This window comes from Oncorhynchus masou, chromosome 1 (assembly GCF_036934945.1).
Source record: "Oncorhynchus masou masou isolate Uvic2021 chromosome 1, UVic_Omas_1.1, whole genome shotgun sequence".
Taxonomy (NCBI): domain Eukaryota; kingdom Metazoa; phylum Chordata; class Actinopteri; order Salmoniformes; family Salmonidae; genus Oncorhynchus; species Oncorhynchus masou.
In genome coordinates this window covers 57,660,161-57,670,555 of record NC_088212.1, presented here as the reverse complement: position 1 = coordinate 57,670,555, position 10,395 = coordinate 57,660,161, and positions in this window count along the sequence as shown.

The window sequence follows — 10,395 nt, the reverse complement described above, 5'->3', positions numbered from 1 at the left end:
GTATTGGCCGCGTGCTGCGGGTTTTTGGGCGTTTTCTAAATTGCACCGCAGATATATATATTTCACTGTGATGATGCTGCTGACTGTCGGGCAGTGGCGCATGCTGTTAGTGAGTGTTTTTTTGTTGAGAGAACACTACAGTTATTGGTTGAGTCACGTTAGCTAGAGAGAAAGCAGCATAACTTTTTAAGTTGTTGGTAGGCTATTTGACATTATGGAGAGACCTATTTCTAACCCCTTTTCCATACAACATAATGATATGCAATAACTGATGCACAATAATTAATGTAGACAAAGCACAGGAACATGACCTTGGCGCACTAGCGCGCATTACATAAATTATCTCAGAGGTGGTTTAAACGGTATTCTACTGTTGACTGCTTAATGAAAACGGTATCAAGCGAAGGGCTTTATGCATGCTCAGATCTTGGTTCTCGGGGGCAGCCCAAGTGGATATTTGAAATCCGTGTTGTCAACTAATTTTCAGGATAAATTGCTAGAGGTAGGTTGATTTGTTGCTCAATGACGTTGTGATGTCATTGCGTGATAACGTAACTGCGTCATTACGTTGAATACGCAATAACTACTCAAATTGACTGGCCAGCTCGGCAAAAAATATGATTTGACTTTTGTTCAAGTACAGACTACCACTCTTTTCTGTACTTCTGGCCGTATAATTTTGTTTAAGACATGTTGATTGATGTTGTAAGTTCTGTTCAAGATCAAACATTCGTGAGCAGCTATAGTCATTGGGTTTGGCTCGTCGAACCCGTACTGCTGCTGCAGTCAGCCAACAATGATTTGCAATTTGCTGAAATTGCTGCTGGCCTGCTGCTGACGTCACTCACAATGCACTTTTGCAGCCAGGCACGTGTGTTGTGACAGTGTGTGACAGAGAACATCGTTTTTGTTTAATTTAGAGGGAAATTGCGTGCATTTTAGCGTTTGTCACTTTTCAAAAGTTGCTAAAATTTAAAAATACATTTTTAAAAGTAGCTAAATTTGTTGCTAGGTGCAGTTTGAAAAGTTGCTAAATCTAGCAACAAAATTGCTAAATTGGCATCACTGTTTGAAATGGAAGTTATGGAAGTCTCGCGTTGTTCTTTGTATAGGGGACATTCCTCAATGTAACTGACATTAGGCTAAATGTGGAGAATAGTACATTTGCTTCTGGCCATCAAGTTGCCCATTAATGTAATGTTATATGCCATTGTAGGCTACCATTTCATAAAATAAATGTTGAAATCAGTGGAGTCACAGCAAATCAATTTGTGCAACTTGTGTAGCCTACCTGGATCTGGCAAACCAGTTTTTAATAAATAGCCTATGGCTTCAGTTAGTTGTAGTAGCCTTGTTATTATGAACGCATTATATTGACGGTAACAGTAGTCAGATTAGGCTACAGGTAAAACCTTTAAAAAAAAAATAAACACTGGTGGTTGTTGACAAGAATATTTAGTTCATATACATAGTGATTGAAATTATGACCGCCCATCCTCAGTAGCCTATTCCAGCAGGCTATTGGGAAACAAGCTCTTATTACCCCGTGGGTTTGTGGTATATGGTCAGACACTCCGCGTTTGCGTCATGCTTAAGAACAGCTCTAAGCCATGGTATATTGGCCATATACCATACCCCTTGTACCTTATGATGTAATACGGGGATTTGAATGTGAGGAGAAAAATAAATATAATTTGCCCTTATTCAACTTTCCAGATCATTTTTCATTAATGGCTGCTGATTGAAGTCATTTGATTGCTATGAGTAACTAATGTCATAGCTTGCAATAATTATTTTGAGGAAACCCACATTTTGCTTCTAACGTGATTACAAGTTACTGATATTCCTTAATTGGCTCTAACGTTATGGAAAAACAGTTTGTGTGTGAATATGGTACCTCCTGTGCGTGTGCACACGCCTGCATGCATTTTCTTAATGGGTGTAATTGTGAAGACCATAGGCAGGTCATTAGTTTCAAGTTTGGGGAAGCTTACAATTTGTCCTACCATTTCTCCCGATAAGCGTGCCTCTTATTAATATTCATATATGCACATTTTCATGGGACAGTTTCATTGTGTTAAAGTTATAGTTTCTCCAAATCATTGCCATGTGGTTAATCATACAAATCTGAAGTAAAATCAAAAAAGTTCAAATTCAACTATGGCTAGAGCACTAGCCTCTGTCATATGGACACATTGGTCCACTGGTGGCTAAAGAAATGAGAGCATAGAACTCAGCCTATAGGCCAATGCAGCAGTTGGCCTTTAACTTACATCAACTAAGTAAAATATCCTAAAGATGACAAATAAAGACAGAAATTATTGTGAAATTCTGGTTGTTTCATTCACATTCAAATCTCTTCTCTGCATGTCTGCCTCCCTTATCTGTCTTGCTAACGAACTTGCAAAGTATCAACTAGCCTATTCCGGGCCCACAAAGTTTACTACAATGGTGAGCTCGGGACAGAAAGTTGATTTTCATTTCCAATGGATATATGGGATCATCAGATCATGATACCGGTATTATGCTCTTTCGGTGATTATCGAGGGCGGGAGTGTTGGAAAGATTTTTAAATACTGAGGAACTAGCAATCGCAATGGATGTTAGATCAAGAGATTTTGTTGACTTGTGTGAGGCGAACAATAATGTGTGGTGTACGTGGTGAGTTAAGACAAGAAATAAGACATTGCCAAATGGGCACTTTCCTACATATGCATGCATTCTAGAGATGCACCATATAGTCGCCACACACCCCTCCCCTTCTTGATGCAAATTTTTTTTATTTGTATGTATATATATATTTAGTTTTACCCTTTTTTCTCCCCAATTGGTAGTTAGTCTTGTCCCATCGCTGCAACTCCCGTATGGACTCTGGAGAGGCGAAGGTCACGAGCCATGCATCCTTCGAAACACGACCTTGCCAATACATACTGCTCGCTTAACCCCGAAGCCAACCACACCAACGTGTTGGAGGAAACACCGTACAACTGGCGACCGTGTCAGCGTGCATGCGCCCGGCCCGCCACATGAGTCACTAGAGCGTGATTGGACAAGGACATCTCTGCCGGCCAAACCCTCCCCTAACCCGGACGACGCTGAGCCAAGTGTGCATCGCCTCATGGGTCTCCCGGTCGCGGCCGGCTGTGACACCCAGGATTGAACCCGGGTCTGTAGTGACACCTCAAGCACTGCAGTGCCTTAGACTGCTGCGCCACTGGGGAGCACCTTGGGTGCAACATTTAAAAATTCTACTCAAGACATTATCTTCATACACATTTTTGACGCTATTCACTGACAGCCTTAACTCATCAGTTAGACCTATTGCCCATGCGCACTACCCAAATTGCAGGCTTCCCAAACACACTTGTGATTTGAAACAACCCACAGCTGTTTGTTTTTTTAAGAAGCTAATGAACCTCTGTGGTGAACATGCTGACCACAGTGGCTGCATCGTGTGCGCTGAAAAATATATTTACACATACATGTTATTCAATCATTGCAACCACGATGCTCGCGGGCATCGGCGTAGCCAGGTGCTAAAATAGAACTTGGTTTTATTAGTGAAGCTTGATGCGCTGCAAGTCCTGCCTCTCCCATCTCCTCATTGGTTTTTAGGAGCATATTCAGTACCCACGTGGGTGATTGAAGATTAACTGAGGTCCACACTCCAGTCCAGTTGGTGGGGGTAATGCACCTTAAAGTTTTTTGGTCCAAAGAAGAAGCCTGAAGGAGGAGAGATTACTAGAAACAAATTTGGTTTGCCCTTTTATGTGTGGATTAATTCTTGGAGTAGAGGACCTTGTGCATTTCAGGTAAAATAACAACTCAATGTTTATATCCCAGGACAAATTAGCTAGCTATCTAAATTGCCATAAATATTGAATTATTTTTGACCTGTCCCCAAATTAATACAGTTGTTTCAGAGTTCATTTTGATATTTCAACCTGCAAGTCCTGATCACGTCTGGTGTTGGTGGACAAAATCAACATGTGGACACGCCAGGTGTCGTCAGCATGTTAGTCATGCTCCCTGTTGAAGTATTTTGAATGATTTTATTTAGACAGGAGTAATTATCTAATTTGGCAAAACATCAATTGACTAAAGGACTATCCAGCATCCTAACAGCGCACTCGCTAACTTTCCTTTCCAATTCCTAAGAGACTGAAACCAGAGATCTTTATATAATGACGAGATGCTCATGTCTCCTCCCTAACAATGGTAGTCTTTGTCTCAAAGGCAGGAATGCAGGCGACAAGGGTAGGTCTGCATATTATTCCTATAGAAACGCATTGGGCTTATACTGGACAGATTTTGCAGAGATTGAGCCCTCTCGCGTAGCCTCTTCCTCTCTGCTGAAACTATCACCAGCGAAAGCATCCGTGCAAATGAAACAGTGCCTCTCTATATGTATATGATGCTGCCTGGACAGAAATAGTATGACATGCCATACTCTTTTGGTTCAGACAGCATCAGATACATGGTCTTCATATACTGAGACAGAGGGCCGCTGTGTCGGTCGCTCAAATGCTTTAACTGAAATTAATACGTCTTTCTGTCATTGCGCATCTCGGTCAAATAAATAAAATATTGAAATCTTGATATTGGACAGGCAAGGAGGTACGGTAGGGCGGGCCAGGCCCTGCCCATATAGTCGGCTCTGGCGCAAGGGAAGTGGCAGATTTCCAATATCTAAAGCCCCGCGGTGAAATAAAGGTGCAGTTCAGGTATGAATGCTGTGAGATTATTTTTCAGTCATATCCAATACCAGGACTATCAAATTCCAGTCTTTTGAATGATGCTGTGTTTGCATGTATGCATTACAAGTATACACTTCGACAGTGTTTACCAATCCTGGGTCTGGGACATCAATGGCACACATAATAAATATGCAATAGACAAGAAACATGATTTAACTAGTTAAAGGCAGATTTGTAATTCATATATACAGAAATATAATTTAAATAACAGTACACTCCCTATGCATCATGTAAATACTCTAAAACTGGAGTATTATAAATACAAGTTAAATATGTACTTCTGGTGTGCATTATAAAACAGAGGGAGAAAGGTGGTGAGGGAGGTGTAAAAGTCAGAAAGGGAAAGAGGTAAGAGCAAAGGAGTAGGGAAGACTGCATATGATTAATGAATCACAGTACTACCCTAATATTCTCTGTTTCTTACAACTACATAAGTGTCTCTAGTGGTGTCTCCTAACCAACCTTGGGCTCCCAGTCGGCCCGAAGGTTGAGGTGGCAATGATAGAACTGGGGGTTGGCATCCTCTCTCACATTAAAACATAAGTGCAGATGAAAGACAAATGGAGAGAGGGAGAGCATTTTCAACCCTTGTGTCAGTCAGCAATCATCAGGTGGTGAAATGCAAAACTGACCTTGGATCATTAACTCTGGAACAACTACATCCGTATTTCAATGTAAAGCGTCTCTTTAAAAATACTTCTGGTTGACCTGACCAAGTGACATCTCACCTCTGATCATGCTGTGCACTATGTAGCCAGTTCAGATGCGGGAGGGGTTCACCGACACAGCTGATGTAACCTAGAGGATTTAGGGAGAAGGGGAGAGAGGGATGAAGTGAAGGAAAGAGACTTATTTTTGAAAATAAGGTGGTTAAAGAAACAGTGTTCTGTGTGTGTGGAATCTGTGTGTGTGGAATCTGTGTGTGTGGCCTCAGCTGGTGTCCACACTAAGTGGCTGCAGAGTACTGTATGCTGAAAAACATGCACAGACACACACAACGACAAACAATATAGCGTAGTTATAGAAATGATGAAGTGTCTTACTATTCTCCATGGATGGGCCTCTTGCCTATTCTTTGAAGGAGGAAGGAGCCACAGTAATGCACCTGAGCCTGCTTGCTGTACTACACAATCACATTGATACACGACTGTGTAGGTGTGGGTTATAGGGTGCCTAAATGTTTTCAATATGGGTGACTTCAAAGAGCCTGTTTTGTTTTTGTACAGACATCACTCTTTTGTAAACAGCACGCTAAACTGAGAAGTAGAAATCAAAGGGAGAGGAACTATAATTTAACTGCAGTTGACATACAGTTGAAGTCTGAAGTTTACATACACTTTGCCAAATACATTTAAACTCAGTTTCACAAATCCTGACATTTAATCCAAGTAAAAATTCCCTGTCTTATGTCAGTTAGGATCACCACTTTTATTTTGAGAATGTGAAATGTCAAACGTTGTGGGTAGCCTTCCACAAGCTTCCCACAATAAGTTGGGTGAATTTTGGCCCATTCGTCCTGACAGAGCTGGTGTAACTGAGTCAGGTTTGTAGGCCTCCTTGCTCGCACACGCTTTTTCAGTTCTGCCGACAAATTTTCTTTCAGATTGAGGTCAGGGCTTTTTGATGGCCACTCCAATACCTTGACTTTGTTGTCCTTAAGCCATTTTGCCACGACTTTGGAAGTATGCTTGGGGTCATTGTCCATTTGGATGACCCATTTGCGACCAAGCTTTAACTTCCCGACTGATGTCTTGAGATTTTGCTTCAATATATCCACATAATTTTCCTCCCTCATGATTTTATCTATTTTGTGAAGTACACCAGTCCCTCCTGCAGCAAAGCACCCCTACAACATGATGCTGCCACCCCCGTGCTTCACGGTTGGGATGATGTTCTTCGGCTTGCAAGCCTCCTCCTTTTTCCTCCAAACGTAATGATGGTCATTATGGCCAAACAGTTCTATTTTTGTTTCATCAGACCAGAGGACATTTCTCCAAAAAGTACGATCTTTGTCCCCATGTGCAGTTGCAAACCATAGTCTGGCTTTTTTTATGGCGGTTTTGGAGCAGTGGCTTCTTCCTTGCTGAGCCGCCTTTCAGGTTATGTCGATATAGGACTTGTTTTACTGTGACTATAGATGCTTTTGTACCTGTTTCCTCCAGCATTTTCACAAGGTCCTTTGCTGCTGTTCTGGGATTGATTTGCACTTTTCACGCCAAAGTACGTTCATCTCTAGGAGACAGAGTGCGTCTCCTTCCTGAGCGGTATGACAGCTGCGGGGTCCCACGGTGTTTATACTTGCATACTATTGTTTGTACAGATGAACGTGGCACCTTCAGGGGTTTGGAATTTGGTCCCAAGGATGAACCAGAATTGTGGAGGTCTACATTTCTTTTGGCTGATTTCTTTTGATTTTCCCATGATGTCAAGCAAAGAGGCACTGAGTTTGAAGGTAGGCCTTGAAATACATCCACAGGTACACCTCCAATTGACTCAAGTTATACATTTTTAATTTCACCTTTATTTAACCAGGTAGGCAAGTTGAGAACAAGTTCTCATTTACAATTGCGACCTGGCAATTGATGTCAAGTAGCCTATCAGAAGCTTCTAAAGCCAATACATTTTCTGTAATTTTCCAAGCTGTTTAAAGGCACGGTCAACCTAGTGTATGTAAACTTCTGGCCCACTGGAATTGTGATACAGTGAAATAATCTGTCTGTAAACAATTGTTGGAAAAATGTATTCTGTCATGCAAAAGTATGTCCTAACCAACTTGCCAAAACTATAGTTTGTTAATAAGAAATTTGTGGAGTGGTTGAAAAATGAGTTTTAATGACTCCAACCTAAGTGTACGTAAACTTCCGACTTCAAATGTAGCTAAGTAAATGGAAGAATACTCTTATTGCAATGTGGATGGCTCGTTAAATAGCCTTTGGTTGTGCATAGTGTAGTTTGTGGTGTTGCCAGGGAACAGCACCCTCTTTTAGGAGGTGAAGATCTCCCATACACAGATTGCCGCTCTTGCTGTTTTGTTGGACACCATCCTTGAAATATCCTGCAGAGCAGCAGACTTCCCCTTTGGCACATGGCGGCAGATCCCCTCCTGGTCCTCGTGTCTATCCCAGGGTTCCCACACCTTCTTAAATCATCAAATTCCAGGACTTTCCAGGCCCAATTCCTTCAAATTCAAGGACCCAACATGGCATAGTTTGAGACATGAGTCAATGTTAATTACTGTTACAACACTGAGAATTTTTATAATGAGAACTAGCAGGCTTTTCAGAAGCTCAAAGACAATAAAAAAGAGGCTTCTCAACTGTGCTGTGTTGTGTTAGTGATGGCAGACTACGTGGTCTCTTGCCATCTCGAACACAGCAAAACAGTGTATTGTGTAAGTTGAGCGAAAGATACTTAGCTCTTCAACTCGTAAATAAGTAGCTCTTCATTTATTTCATTAGCACCAGTTTAACACAAAAGATGTTGCAGAGCAAAAACATGACTTTTTTGTACATGAACATGACCATGACCAAATGAATAGATAAACAAAAACACATGACCATAAATAAAATGTTTTGTGACAATAAAATATTAGATAAATGAATTGGATAAAAATAAATACAACATTTCCCCAACCATTCTGTTCTGGGGTTGTTAGCCTTTTTGGTATATTTGCTTTTCTATTTGTTATTATTTTATCACTTACTCATTGAGTAGTGTTTTGCCCTTGTCTCAAACTGTTAACACAGTGCCCAACCCTTGCTTTTTGCTGCTATGCCCCTTCTTTAGCTTTTCAGGCCATTCACTTTTTTTGTTGAGCACAAATAGCTGAAATAGAAACACTACTATTATCTTTTGCACCCTTTCTCAGGCTATTGAACTTGGCAATAAGAGTGAGGTTGCCTATGCCCTTTGTTTTGAGTGCAAATGTGTCTGCTGAGGTCTCCAGTGCATTTACAGTGAGGGAAAAAAGTATTTGATCCCCTGCTGATTTTGTACGTTTGCTCACTGACAAAATGATCAGTCTATCATTTTAATGGTAGGTTTATTTTAACAGTGAGAGACAGAACAACAACAAAAATATCCAGAAAAGCGCATGTCAAAAATGTTATAAATTGATTTTTATTTTAATGACAGAAATAAGTATTTGACCCCCTCTCAATCAGAAAGATTTCTGGCTCCCAGGTGTCTTTTATACAGGTAAAGGGCTGAGATTAGGAGCACAAACTTAAAGGGAGTGCTCCTAATCTCAGCTTGTTACCTGTATAAAAGACACCTGTCCACAGAGGCAATCAATTAATCATATTCCAAACTCCACCATGGCCAAGACCAAAGAGCTGTCCAAGGATGTCAGGTACAAGATTATAGACCTACACAAGGCTGGAATGGGCTACAAGACCATTGCCAAGCAGCTTGGTGAGAAGGTGACAAAAAGTTTGTGCGATTATTCGCAAATGGAAGAAACACAAAAGAACTGTCCATCTCCCTCGGCCTGGGGCTCCATGCAAGATCTCACCTCGTGGAGTTGCAATGATCATGAGAACGGTGAGGAATCAGCCATGAACTACACGGGAGGATCTTGTCAATGATCTCAAGGCAGCTGGGACCATAGTCACCAAGAAAACAATTGGGAGCACACTACGCCGTGAAGGACTGAAATCCTGCAGAGCCCGCAAGGTCCCCCTGCTCAAGAAAGCACATGTACATGCCCGTCTGAAGTTTGCCAATGAACATCTGAATGATTCAGAGGACAACTGGTTATTGTGGTCAGATGAGACCAAAATGGATCTCTTTGGCATCAACTCAACTCGCAGTGTTTGGAGGAGGAGGAATGCTGCCTATGACCCCAAGAACAACATCACCACCCTCAAACATGGAGGTGGAAACATTATGCTTTGGGGGTGTTTTTCTGCTAAGGGGACAGGACAACTTCACCGCATCAAAGGGACGATGGACGGGGCCATGTACTGTCAAATCTTGGGTGAGAACCTCCTTCCCTCAGCCAGGGCATTGAAAATGGGTAGTGGATGGGTATTCCAGCATGACAATGACCCAAAACACATAGCCAAGGCAACAAAGGAGTGGCTCAAGAAGAAGCACATTAAAGTCCTGGAGTGGCCAAGCCAATCCCATAGAAAATCTGTGGAGGGAACTGAAGGTTCGAGTTGCCACACGTCGGCCTCAACCTTAATGACTTGGAGAAGATCTGCAAAGAGGAGTGGGAAAAAATACCTCCTGAGATGTGAGCAAACCTGGTGGCCAACTACAAAAAACATCTGACCTCTGTGATTGCCAACAAGGGTTTTGCCACCGAGTACTAAGTCATGTTTTGCAGAGGGGTCAAATATTTATTTCCCCCATTAAAATGCAAACCAATTTATAACATTTTTGACATGCGTTTTTCTGTATTTTTTGGTTGTTATTCTGTCTCTCACTGTTCAAATAAACCTACCATTAAAATTATAGACTGATCATTTCTATGTCAGTGGGCAAACGTACAATATCAGCAGGGGATCAAATACTTTTTACCCTCACTGTATGTCATCTGTCAGTCTTTTCTTCCCTTTAAGTTTATCTATTTAATTTTTATGGTCTTTTCTCCTGTTTTTTTGCTCATCCATTCTTCTCTCTGTTCTTCTTG